Raw genomic sequence first — 13,464 nt, 5'->3', positions numbered from 1 at the left:
AAATTAGCCAGGTGTGGTGGTGGGCCCTATGGTGGCGGGAGCCTGTAGTCCCAGCTACTCCGGAGGCTGAGGCAGGAGAATGGCGTGAACCCGGGAGGCGGAGCTTGCAGTGAGCCTAGATTGCGCCACTGCACTCCAGCCTGGGTGACAGAGCGAGACTCCATCAAAAAAAAAAAAAAAAAAAAAGAAGACTAGATATTAGAACAAAAGATTCTCTTAGTGCCCCTATCTGTAAGGATTTTTAGGAGCTTTATATAGGGGCCAGGAGCAAAGACCAATATTTGTATTTTTTATTATTTCATAGCCTGCACAGTCTTTGTAGGAAGGCTTTTGTTGTTGTTTTTGGTTTCTTTTTGTGACAGAGTTTCTGTCACTTAGGCTGGAGTACAGTGGCGCAATCTCAGCTCACTGCAACCTCTGCCTCCTGGGTTCAAGCAATTCTTGTGCCTCAGCCTCCTGAGTAGCTGTGATTACAGGTGTGCACCACCACGTCCAGCAAATTTTTGTATTTTTAATAGAGTTGGGGTTTCGCCATGTTTGCCAGGCTGGTCTCGAACTCCTGGCCTCCAGTGATCCACTGGCCTCAGCTTCCCAAAGTGCTGGAATTACAGACGTGAGCCACCGTGACTAGCCAGGGAAGTTTTTTTTTATTATTATTATTACAAATTAAATTTCTTTAATTCCAGAGTTATTCAGGTTTTTCTGTTTCTTCTTTAGTAGCATGTCTTTCAAGGAAGTTTTGCCTTTCTTCTAAGTTGTTGAATTTATTAGCATAAAATTGTGTATAATATTCCCTTATTATTATTTTAATGTCTAGGGTAGAGACAGTCCTCTCTTTCATGCCTGATATTAGTAATTTGCATTTTTTTCTCTCTTTTTCTTAATTCATCTGGATTGAGGTTTATCATTTTTTGTTGATCCTCTCAAATAACTAGCTTTTAGTTCCATTGGTTCTTGTCTATTGATATTTTTTCCACTATATCATTGATTTCTGTGCCTATCTTCATTTTTTTATTTTTTCACTTTTCTCTAGTTGGACTTTATTATTTGTTTTTTTCTTAGGCCAGAATGTTAGATCATTGATTTTATTTATTTCTAATATAAACATTGTAATGGTATAAATTTCACTCTATATATTGCATTGACTACATCTCACAAATTTTGATATGTCATATTTTTATCTTTGTTGAGTTAAAAATATTATCTAACTTTACTTGTGATTTCTACTTCGACCTATTAGTTCTTTTGAAGTATTTTTGCTTAATTTCCTAATATTTGTGGGTGTTCCAGATATCTTTGTGTTATAGATTTCTGATTTATTTTTTCTGTGATCCAAATATACATTATATGATTTTAATACTTTTAAATTTATTAAAATCTGAGTTATGGGACAAAATATGGTCGATTTTGGTGAATATTCTGTGTGTGCTTGAAAAGAAAATACTTCTCTTTTTCGGTATTCTATAAATGGCAATTAGCTTAGGTTGGTTTATGGTATGTGTCTAGTTTCCTATATCCTTACTGATTTTCTGTACACTTTTTCTAACAATTACTGACAGAGGGGTAATGAAGTCTTCATTTATCAGTTTTTATTTCATTTGTTTTGAAGCTGTGTCATTTGGTGTGTACACACTTAGGATTGTTGTATCCCATTTCTAATAGATTCCTTCATTATTTTGAAATGTCCCTTTTTCTTATTGATAGTCAAATAATTATTGTTCCAAAATCTTCCTTGTCTGATATTAATAAACCATTCTGGCCTTTATAAAAATAAGCTGTATCATGGTGTATGTTTTCCATCCTTTTATTTGGTTGGTGCAGAAGTAATTGGGGTTTTTGCAATTACTTTTGTTTGTGGGAAGGAGCATGTTTATATTTGCCCTTGAGCTGTCCCAGGGGTGGTTGGGGAGCAGCCTGTCTTTTTAACGTATTTGTGTCAGGCAGTCCTCCCACCTCAGCCTCTCAAGTAGCTGGGACCACAAACACATGTCACCATACCCAGCTAATTTTTGTATTTTTTGTAGAGACAAGGCTTTGCCATGTTGCCGAGGCTGGTCTCAAATTCCTGTGCTCAAGCAATCTGCCTGCCTCAGCCTCCCAAAGTGCTGGGATTACAGGCATGAGCCACCATGCTGCCCAGCTTATTTATTTTTGTTTGAAATAGTCAATTATTTAAAATAATTTAAAAATGAGAGTGGAAGGCAACCTACAGAATGGGAGAAAATATTTGCAAATCATATACCTGATAAGAGGTTAGTGTTGTCCAGAAAATATAGAGAACTTCTAATACTCAACAACAGCAACAAAACTGATTAAAAACAGGTAGAGAACTTGAATAGTCACTTCTCCAAAGAAGATATGCAAATGGCCAAAAAGCACATAAAAATGTGCTCAATGTTACTAATCACTAGGGAAATGCAAGTCAAAACCACAGTAAGATTCCACCTCACATCCATTAGGATACTATGGCTATTATCCCAAAACCAGAAAATAACAAGTGTTGACAAGCATGTAGAGAAATTAGAATCCTTGTGCACTCTTTGCGGGAATGTAAAATGTACAACAACTTTGGAAAACAGGATGCAGTTCCTAAAAACATTGAAAATAGGATTGCCATATGATCCAGCAATTCCACTTCTGGGTATATACCCAAAATAACTGAAAGCAGGGCTCCAAAGGGTGTTTGTAGCAGGAATTATTCATTATTGCCAAAAAGTAGAAGCAACCTGTGTTCACTGACAGATGAAAGGATAAACAAAATGTGGTATGCATAAGCAGTGGAATGTTATTCAGCCTGAAAAAGGAAGGAAATTCTGACACATATTACAACATGAATGAACCTCGAGGACATTATGCTAAATGAAATGAGCCAGTTACACAAAAACAAATATTGTGTGATTCCATTCATATGAGAATGTAGAGAAATCAAATTCATAGAGACAGAAAGTAGAATGTGGTTTCCATGTGCTGGGAGGAGGGAGGAATGGAGAGTTACTGTTTAATGCATATAGAGTTTCAGTTTTGCAAGATGAAAAACAGCTCTGGACATTGGTTACACAACAGTGTGAAAATAACTAATACTACTGAATTGTACACTTAAAAATGGTTAGGATGGTACATTTTATGTTAGTGTATTTTACTACAGTTCAAACATTTTAAAAGTTTTTTTAATGAGAGGGAAAATTCTTTTATATTTACTCACAAAGTTTTCTTTACTGTTGGTCTTTCTTCCTTTGTGTAAATACATATTTCCATATGGTATCCTTTTTCTTCTGCCTGAAGAACTTCATTTAACATTTCTTGTGGGGCAGGTCCGATGACTGTGAAGTCTTTCGGCGTTGGTTTGTCTGAACAAGTCTTTATTTTACCTTCAATTTTGAAAGATTTTTAAAAATGTTTTGGCTAGGTATACACTTCTAGGTTGACAGTACCCTGTTCTCACTTCCACCACCCCTCCCCCACTACTTTAAATACTCTATTTACTTGCTTCATTCCTGACAAAATGTCTTCTGTCATTACCTATATTCCTTTGTATGTAGTATTTCCATTTTATTCTGGCTGCCTGTTGAAATTTTTCTCTTTACCACTGGTTTCCAGCAATTTTATTACGATGTCCCTTGTTGTGGTTTTCTTTTCTTTTTTTTTTTTTTTTTTTGGTGTAGGGATGGAGTTTTGCTCTTGTTGCCCAGGCTGGAGTGCAATGGCGCGATCTTGGTTCACTGCATCCTCTGCCTCCTGGGTTCAAGAAATTCTCCTACCTCAGCCTCCCGAGTAGCTGGGATTACAGGCATGCGCCACCACACCTGGCTAATTTTGTATTTTTAGTAGAGACGGGGTTTCACCATGTTAGCGAGGCTGGTCTCAAACTCCTGACCTCAGGTGATCCACACACCTCGGCCTCCCAAAGTGCTAGGATTACAGGTGTGAGCCACCACGCCTGGCTGTAATTTTCTTTATATTTATTTGGTTTGGAGTTTATTTAACTCCTCAGATCTGTAGGTTCATAGTTTTCTTGTTTGTTTGTTTTGTTTTATTCTTTGTAATCACATTTGGACCTTGTTTACATATTTTCTCAAATATTTTTTCTGCCTCATCTCCTTTCCCAGGATTCAAATTACATGGATGCTATATTATTTCTCCCACAGGTCACTGATGCTCTGGGTTTTTGTTTTTCAGTCTTTTTTCTCTCTCTGTTTCATTTTGGATAGTTTATATTGCTATGTCTTCACATTTATAGCTTTTTCTTTTGTAGCATTTAATCATTTGTTAATCCCACCTGGTATATTATTATGTCAAATACTGTGTTTTTAATCTCTGTAGGTTCCATTTAGGTCTTTTTATATCTTCTGTTTCATTTCTTATTATGTTTGTGTTTTCTTCTGCCTTCTTGAACCTTTTGAGAGTTATTGGCAAATTGCCCTTCACGTCAATTTTGGGATTTACATACACACATAGTAGTTGATGATGGTGCCATCCTTTGTTTTCTTCTGTTTTACAGTTTTGTTATTTATATTTAAGTTATTAATTCATCTATTTTTGGTTTTGTGTGTTAGGAATGAGGTTGAGATCTAGGATTTTTTTTTTTCATATGGGTAGCTAGTATTTCTTGGTATTTTGATCACAAAATACTTAAGTAAATTCAAGGTTTTGATTTCTTCAGCATCAATATTTTGACAGAAAAGGACTTGATAAAGCTCTTTTTGATGTGTTAATTTTGAGATGGTCTACAAAAACCATTAAATCTTACCTTTTTTAACTTTTTAAGAAATTTGAGTTCAAATATTTTTGAAATATGAAAATTGTATTTTTAAAGCTATAATCTTGTAGACATTGAGTGGTTAAAAATTTGATTGTGCTTATTAAAAATGGTCGTATATGTTTTGTACTTCAGCTATGTGAAAATAAAGTTTCTTTGGGAAGGTGACATTTGGTTTCCTGATTATGGGAGGGAGTTGGTTATCTCAGGTGGAGCAGGAAAGCCTGGTTGATTCTCACACCAGGAGAGGACTGGGATTTCCCAGGATGGAGGGAGGAGACCCTTTCTACACCATACTTTGAACTACTGACAGCAAAACCCTCCCACCATACTGGGTGCACCTTGTGTACACTAGGCTAATGATGTACACTTCTGATTTACAGCACACAGCAGAAGCTTAAGAGGTGAATTCAGTTCCCCTTTGGCATGCTGCTGGGTAACAAGATAGTAAGAGTGGCAGTGTGTACAAGCTGTGGACAGGAGCATTTCCTCTCTGCTGCAGCAAGGCAAAGGAAAGCCTAGGGAGAGTAAAATGCTAGAATCTTTCTAATAGCTCTGCCCTACACCACGGTCTAAATGATTATGGCCAAGTGGCTACACAGTATTTTTATTTTTCTAGAATAATTATATCCAGCTGTGAGAAAGCCAGGTTCAAATTAAAAACCTGTAATAACCTGTCCCAGAATTACTAACAATGAAACTTAAACAAATATTGATTTGTGAAGAAAACATGAAAAAAGTCCAAAAGAAACCCCCTCAAAGGACACAAGTGTCAGTGGGTCCCTTGTGGGGCAGCTTGTACATCTCTCAAGGAGATCCTCCAGCAGGCAGCTTCCTCTGTGGCGCCAGGCGTGTCCAGGGTGGGCCAGCTGCTTTAGAAGTCAGGCAGGCCAGGCAGAGGGAAGAGAGAGTGAAGCTCTCAACCTCCTCCTGGAGAGCCTGCACACCCCCCTGGTATTTATGCCCTGCTGGTCTCTCCTTGAACTCTTTCAGGGTGGTTCTGATGCCAGCGTTGCTCTAGATCTGCAGGGTTAGCTCTATCCCTCCGTGGATAAAGTGAGCTACCTTTTGGAAGCCTTTTTCCAAAAGTCCGAGGGATGTCAGTGCTGGGGTCCCAAGCCGCAGTCCACTGGGCCGTAGAGTGCTTCTGTCATCTGGGCAGGTGTTCTTGTTGCAGGCAATAGAACAGGCTTCTAGGACCTTCTCAGCCCTTCTGCCATCTGCGCCTTTGATTGAATGGAGATCCACAAGGATGAAATGGTTGTCAGAACCACCTGACTGTTTTGTAGCCCAGCTGCGTCAGTGCCTCAGACAGAGCCCTGCAGTTGGCCACCACCTGGTGCTGATAAACTTCAAATTCCAGAGTCATAGCTTGCCTCAGGGCCACAGCAACCCCAGCAATGGCGTGGTTGTGGGGACCTCCCTGAAGGCCAGGGAACACAGCAGAATTGATGAGGGACTCCAGGTTGTACAGAATCTCTTTGCCAGTCTTGGGATCCATACTTTGCACTCCTTTCCTGTAGAAGATCATGCCAACTTGGCAGCCTCTCAGGTTCTTGTCAGTGGTGGTGGTCACCACGTGGCAGTGTTAAATGGGGAGGGAACCATACCAGCTTCCACCAGCCTGCTGATATGTGCCGTGTCCACCATGAGATACACCCCATTCTCATCTGCAGTTTTTCCGCAGCGGGCATAGTCCAGGTTTTAGGAGGAGCAGCTGGTTCCTGCAGTGATCAGCTTCGGGTGGAAGAGGCGGGCGTTCTCCTCCAGTTGGTCATAGTTGATGTAGCCAGTGTCTGGGTTCACCTTATAGGGCATAGATTCAAAGATGGACGTGGCAGAGATTTTCTTTTTGTCTGTCATGAACCCATGGGTCAGGTGGCCCCCATCTGGCAGGTCCAGGCCCATGATGCACCCATGGGGTTCCACCAGTGCAGTTACACTCAGAGTTTGCAGGGGAGCCTGAGCAAGGCTGGACGTTGACCCCCCAGAACTGTGGGTCCAGCTTATAGGCCTGCAGGGCTCACTTCTGACAGAGGGTCTCCAGCTCATCAGTAAAGTCAGTCCTGCCTTAGTATCTCTGGCCCGGGTACCCCTCAGAGTATTTGTTATTTAAGCAAGAGCCTAGGGCCTCCAAAACTGCTCAGCTGGCGAAATTCTCCAAGGTGATCAGCTCCAATCCAGCCCTCTGCCGGTACTCTCCTTAATGATGTTGTAAACCTCAACATCGCTGTCTTTGGGGGGCTGCACCAGCATCTTGTCATGTGAGGACCACAGGTCAGCATCCTTGTGGGCCCTGTTGACTGGCATTGCCATTGCATGGGTTCGAAGCTGCTGGAACACAGCCCCGCACACGTGCCTAGCCTCAGTCCCACGCCGCCACCAGTGCCACCAGAGTCCCATACCCGCTGACCCAATGCCCTGTACGCTGCCACGTGCCAGCCACGTGACTGGCCACACCAACCCCAAATCCCAAACTTGGTGCGGGACTGCTAGTGCTCTGCTAGGTGCACCCCTTGCACCAGGCTTAGGCTTGGCCTAAATCTTACCTTTTTTAAAAAAAATTCCCAAATGCTGTGTGAAGCGTACATTCTCTTTTCCTATGCTTCACTCTTCCCTGAGCCCACCTAGTCATTGACTCCCATCCCTAGGTGCAGACTAGGGAGCAGGCAGTGTAAAGGAAGGGGTGCTGATGTGCCCGCCCGTCCAGACTAGAGTCCTGCTTCTCTGGGAAGCCAGTCTGTTTGCTCTCACACTTTTGTACTCTCTGCTGGGAAGTCCTCCTTTCCTCCCTCGAGTATTGCTCACTTGGATACATCTTCCTCTAATTAGAGAGATGGGGAGGGGATGGCAGTAGGTCCAAAGGAACTCAGATTTATTGAGCACTTGTTTTGCTCTAAATTTTGAGTTAGGGCTTTTGAATCTGTTTGGTCTCATGGAATGCAAAGTCTTCCCTTACTTAGAAATACACTCCATTACTCTTTCCCCTACCCTGTGCACCACCACAGTGCCTCACACATAGCTTTGTTATTGTGTATGTAACTATTGGCTGGTATTTTTTCTCCCATAGAGACTGTGAACTTATCACATAGAGGCATGGTCTATTCATGGCTGCCAACACCTAGCAGAGCCTTTAGCACACAGTAGACACTTGGTATTGGGTGGAAATTAATTTCTGCCCTCCAGAGATTGAGAGTGTAAGGATGTGGGAAATGTTGATAAGACACTCTTTTAGTGGAGAGAGTTACTGAAGAAAACTAATTATTGTGACATATTCCAATATATGATAGATTGAAAGGAGATGAAGATTTGGAGACTGAAAGTTCTCACAGCTTTCTCACTTCACAGGCTATGTGATCTTGGAAAAGTCTGAGCCTTATTTCACTCATTAGTCAAGAGAATGAAATGAGAGGATGTGTCCTGGGGCCATAAATGTTAGATCATTTCAACAACATTTAATGTTAGACACTTAATTAAGTGAATTCTGTTTTCTCAGTGACTTTCATTATAATTAGATAAGTTTTTTTCAGGAAGAAAAATAAAGATCCTAGAGTAGGTCACAGTAAACATTTTGAATGTTTTCTTTAAAAAGAAAAAATATAACTCGTAAAACCTAAATTGACACATAATTGGCATACCCCATTTTCCTGCCAATATTTTGCCTCATACATTTGAGTGGCTTTTTGTGCTCTGGTGAAAGACATGATTGAGTGTCATGTCTTTTAGTTGGTGGCCAGTAGGGCCACTCAGTGTTGGGAGAAAGTGAGGCACCTACAGGCTAAACCTGTGGCCAACAGTTTCAGCAGAAAGCAGAGCCCTAATCCAAGCCACGTCCATGCTGCAGAGTGATACTAGCAGCAGTGACAGTGAGAGCTCACACCTACTGATGTTTACTTTGGATCAGGTCCCGTGCTGAGACTTTTTCCTATTTTTTCTGTTTTAATTCTCCCAACAATCATATAATGAGACTTACCCTTGTTAGTCCAGTTTTAAATATGAGGAAATAGAGGCATAGAGAAGTCAAGCGGTTTGCCCGAGGTCACACAGATAGGAAGTAATAACACTAGGTTTTGAACCCAAGCCCACATATTTAACAACCGCTTTCTACTTCGTCTCACAGCTGCCGTTTCATGGGCAGGCTGGCTAGTGGCCAAGGTACCGAGGTCTACCAGATGCCTGGTGGTAGCTAATGAGGTGCTGATGTAGAAATGGTTCCCTTACCCAGCTCTACAGAGGAAAACCATACCTCTCTTGAGATGCATTTTGTTTTAGGAAGGCTGGGGTGTGTGGTGTGTATCTGTGACTGTGCGTCTGTGATTCACATACTGCTAAGGAATCATTGCTATGGTCCAAGCTGGCTGAGTTTCCAGAGTGCAAAGACGGCCCTTGAAACTTTGCAGAGCTCTCTGAGGCAGGAAGTCTAGAGAGTTGACACACAGTCCCAGCTGCCTGATTTGGGACCCTTGCATGAGAAGGTACAGGAGACCTATTGCACTGCCCTGGGGACTTTGAAAGCTTGTGGGCTCCTGGCCAGGATAGCTGAGTATCTGGTATCCCCACATTACAAAGCCCCTCCCTCTCTGCCGTTCCAGAAAAAGATCCTGGGATTTTTATCACTACAACACCAGGGAGGGGTGGTAAGATTGAGAAGCATCTTTGCCAAATTTTATCCCATACCATAAATTACGGAGAAGAATGGAATACCATCTACTTCTCTACTTCTGCAGAATCGTTGTCCTTCTAGGCTGGGAGCACATTGGGCACCCCCATACCCCTACCAGGAATGTGCAAGACTTGCTACAGTTACCTTCTCCGCTTTCTCATATCCCTCTATGTAGTCTGGCCTCCACTCTCGCTTCTCTCCTCCTCAGAATGCTCTTATCCAGACCACCAAAAAGCACTGACAAATCTGACAGATAGATAGTCTTTCTCTTTTTATGATGTCTCTGAAGCATTTGGCAGTATTGATCTCTTCCTCCATTTTGAAACTCTCTCTTCTCCTTAATTATTTGTTCAAACTTCCTCCCAGTTCTCCTACCTCTCTGTTCCTTCTCAGTCTCTATTGCAAGAGATCTTCTTCTCCTATGCCCATCCTTAAATGTTGGTGTTTGCCTGGTTTCAGTTATAGCTCTCCTCTCTTCTCACTCCACTGCTTTAGCTAACGTCATATGTGCTGATGACTCTCAATCTTTTTGCAGCCCACATCTTTACTGATCTCTAGACCCAAATACCCAACTTCCTGCTGGACAGCTCCACTTGGATGACTCAAAAGCATCACAAGCTCAGTGTATCCAATGGACCGAATTTCCAACAAATCTAATCAGCCTATGTTCTTATTTCAGAAAATGGCACCACTATCCATTCTCACCCAAGCAAGAAATCTGGGAGTAATTCTTTTCCCTTCCCCTCTTAACCAGATATCTAATGAGTCATCAAGTCCTGGCACTTGTGTACTGTCTTCTTTCTGAGGTCAGTTCCTTCCCCTGAGCCCTGATTCTCCAACCTCTCCCACCTCTGCAGGAACCTGGATCTTCATTCTCTTCACTGGTTCCTTCTTACCACTATTTAATCATATTCAGGTCTCTCTCATCTCTTAAAAAGTTGCCACATTGATCCTATTATTCTGTAAACTCATTCAACAAAGTGCCAGATATTTTTCTAGGTGCTGTAGCTTCAGCACTGCATAAGTTACATAAAACCTCTCCCCTCAGAGATCTTACATTCCACTGGCAGACACAGATAACCCGTGCACATAAAGTGTCACGCCATTTTTAGAGCACCTACCGTGTGCCAGACACTGTATTTCATTACTTCATTTAGCCTTTACAATGGGAGCCGATCATAATTCCAAAAGACAAAATCATGAACACCGTAGTCCCAAATGCTGAAATCCTAAAAGATCAGCTGGGCGCAGTGGCTCACGCCTGTGATCCCATCACTTTGGCCGGCCAAGGCGGGTGGATCACCTGACGTCAAGAGTTCGAGACCAGCCTGACCAACATGGCAAAACCCCGTTTATACTAAAAATACAGAAATTAGCCAGTCATGGTGGTGGGCACCTGTAATCCCAACTACTCGGGAGGCTGAGGCAGGAGAATCGCTTGAACCTGGGAGGCGGAGGTTATAGTGAGCCGAGTTCACGCCATTGCATTCCTGCCTGAGCAACAGAGCGAGACTCTGTCTCAAAAAAAAAAATTTAATTTAATTTAAAAAAAAAAGGAAATCCTAAAAGATGAGAATCCCAAAAACTCTAAAACTCTGAAAATCACAATTCTGAAGGATTAAAATCTTGAAAACATCGCTGGAAAAAATAATTTTTAAAATTCTTTAAAATATATTTATTTACATTCTTAAAAGGGATTTATTTGATAAACATAAAAACATTACAGAACACTTCATAGGCCACTTTACTCAATGAAACGGGCAATAATAACATACACATTTTATTGCCTAGCATAAACAGGTATACTAACGACAGGCATGAACAGGTTACTAATGAGAGTCACATGGATATAACAGGAACAGGCAAACTGTTCATAAAGAAATAAGTACAAAGGGAAACGTATAAACACATTTCACTATAGTTGATAATTGTGTACACCCAGGTTTACAACTGCGGTCATCTGAAATACTGTGACAGACATCTGAAATACCATGACTGATCTCATCACAGTCTTTTATCGAGATCAGTCAAAAGCCACAGTGGGTCACTACTGCATATGCAGTTGTCCAAAGAGCCAAGATCTTAAGAAATTTTACGTTTCACAAATGCATGTATACAAAAAGGACATCATCTCTTATCGAGGAAGTTTCAGTGTTTTTATGTACACACACAATCGTTACACATAAATTCAATGTGATAATGCACTTTTATGGAGTCAAATTTGCAAAAACCCTTTACAACAACCCCGTGAAGTAAGTGTTGTTACACCCATTTCGTAGATGGGAAAGCTAACGACTTGCTCAAGGTCATAGTAGAACAGAGCGAGGAATCAAACCCACCAACCCCACCCTGTGTCCTGAATCGAGGCTCTGAACCATGGACTTAGAGGGGAATGCAGATTCCTTTTGTTTGGAGAATGTTTTAAATATATTCAGTAGGTACCCGCTGTGGTGAAATCCTTGGGTACAGACCTTTCTGGGAAGAGCAGAGCGCTGTATAACTAAAGCTTCTCTGCAGAGCATCTAAGAGTAGCCTGCATGGGCTAGACAACCTCAATGCCTGTCCATGACCTGGACTCCAGCTTACAGCTGGAAGAATTGCCATTTGTGTCCTCTCCTTTTCTCTGCCCACCAATTTTTTTCATATATTCCTTAGTGTCAGGTGTTGGGACCTCCTCTGGGAACTAACCCATGTTCCGCTTTTAAATTAATTCCACATCTTGTCTGAGCTTATTGCCTCCTCCATTATTCAAGGAATTTAGCCTGCCAGTTCCCTATAATGGTATACCCAATCTCTTTCCTCTTTGTTCTATCTTCCAATTCTCATAGGTGGAGCTGCAGTAGACATCCAGAAGTTGTGGGATTTTTTTTTTTTAGATCTCCTTCCCAGATGACTAGGGACCCACACTTGTTTGCAAAGGTGAATCCTGCAGACCTAGCTGGTTATAAATCCATCTGCTGTAGGAGAAGTTCTAGGCCTCAACCTGCTAACTGTTTCTGATGGTGTCAGAGTACATTGTTTCTCCTACCCCAGGACAGGACCTGAGGAGCTACATCTTATCCCTTTCTAACTTCTACTGGAAGGTGAATGACAGGCAAAGCCTTGGTAGAATGTCCCAGACAGGCAAAAGGCAGTTTGGAACCTGTTGTGTGCTATAGAATCAAAAGTGATTTGAACTGATCTGCCACAAGATTTTTGAGATACTGGAAATAAGGTTTTTGAAAACATTTATGGCAATTAGAGTAAGTTTATGTTGCTGAATCTAATAAATAAAAAATAGGCCTGGCACAGTGGCATGCACCTGTGGTCTCAGCTATTTGTTACCAAAAAAAAAAAAACAAAAAACTTTTAAAAATGGAGCTTATATTTTATATGTGTATTTCCTTCCTTCCTTCCTCCCTCCCTCCCTCCCTCCCTTCCTTCCTTCCTTCCTCCCTCCCTTCCTTCCTTCCTTCCTCGGAGTCTTGCTCTGTCGCCCAGGCTGGAGTGCAATGGTGTGATCTTGGCTCACTGCAACCTCCACCTCCCAGATTTAAGCGATTCTCCTGTCTCAGCCTCCCAAGTAGCTAGGATTACAGGTGCCTGCCACTATGTCCAGCTAATTTTTGTATCTTTAGTAGAAGTGGGGTTTCACCATAATGGCCAGGCTGGTCTCGAACTCCTGACCTCAGGTGATCCACCTGCCTCAGCCTCCCAAAGTGCTGGGATTACAGGCATGAGCCACCACGCCTGGCATTATTTAATTTTTCTAGTGATTCATTTTTATTCTATTTTATAAAATTATCATTCTGTATCAAAATAGAAATTTAAAAAGCAAAACCAACCGATCCCTCTTCACAGATGGTTTGAGAAGTGTTGGACTACAGTGAAAAGAGAACAGCTTTTGGAAGTGAATAGGGCTGGGTTGCTCAACCTCTCTGAGCCTCACCTTCCTCATCTGTACCTACCTTCCCCAGAGCTAAGAGAAATGGTGCATGGAGACAAACACATATCCAGGCATATGTGCTCTGCCAGAGGTGAGGACAGAGGGTTGTGGGGACACAGA

At 41.8% G+C, this 13,464-nt stretch overlaps 1 protein-coding gene and 1 pseudogene across 30 annotated transcripts in view; one reads left to right on the top strand and one right to left on the bottom strand.

The window, feature by feature from the left end:
- The window catches only part of ST3GAL3 (ST3 beta-galactoside alpha-2,3-sialyltransferase 3), a 226,825-nt gene that overhangs the window by 137,347 nt on the left and 76,014 nt on the right, over window positions 1-13,464 (top strand). The gene's annotated exons all lie outside the window — the stretch shown is intronic.
- On the bottom strand, window positions 5,631-7,072 carry LOC100441123 (serine hydroxymethyltransferase, cytosolic-like; annotated as a pseudogene).

Source organism: Pongo abelii, chromosome 1 (genome assembly GCF_028885655.2).
Source record: "Pongo abelii isolate AG06213 chromosome 1, NHGRI_mPonAbe1-v2.0_pri, whole genome shotgun sequence".
Taxonomy (NCBI): Eukaryota; Metazoa; Chordata; class Mammalia; order Primates; family Hominidae; genus Pongo; species Pongo abelii.
This window is presented reverse-complemented; position numbering and strand designations above follow the sequence as displayed.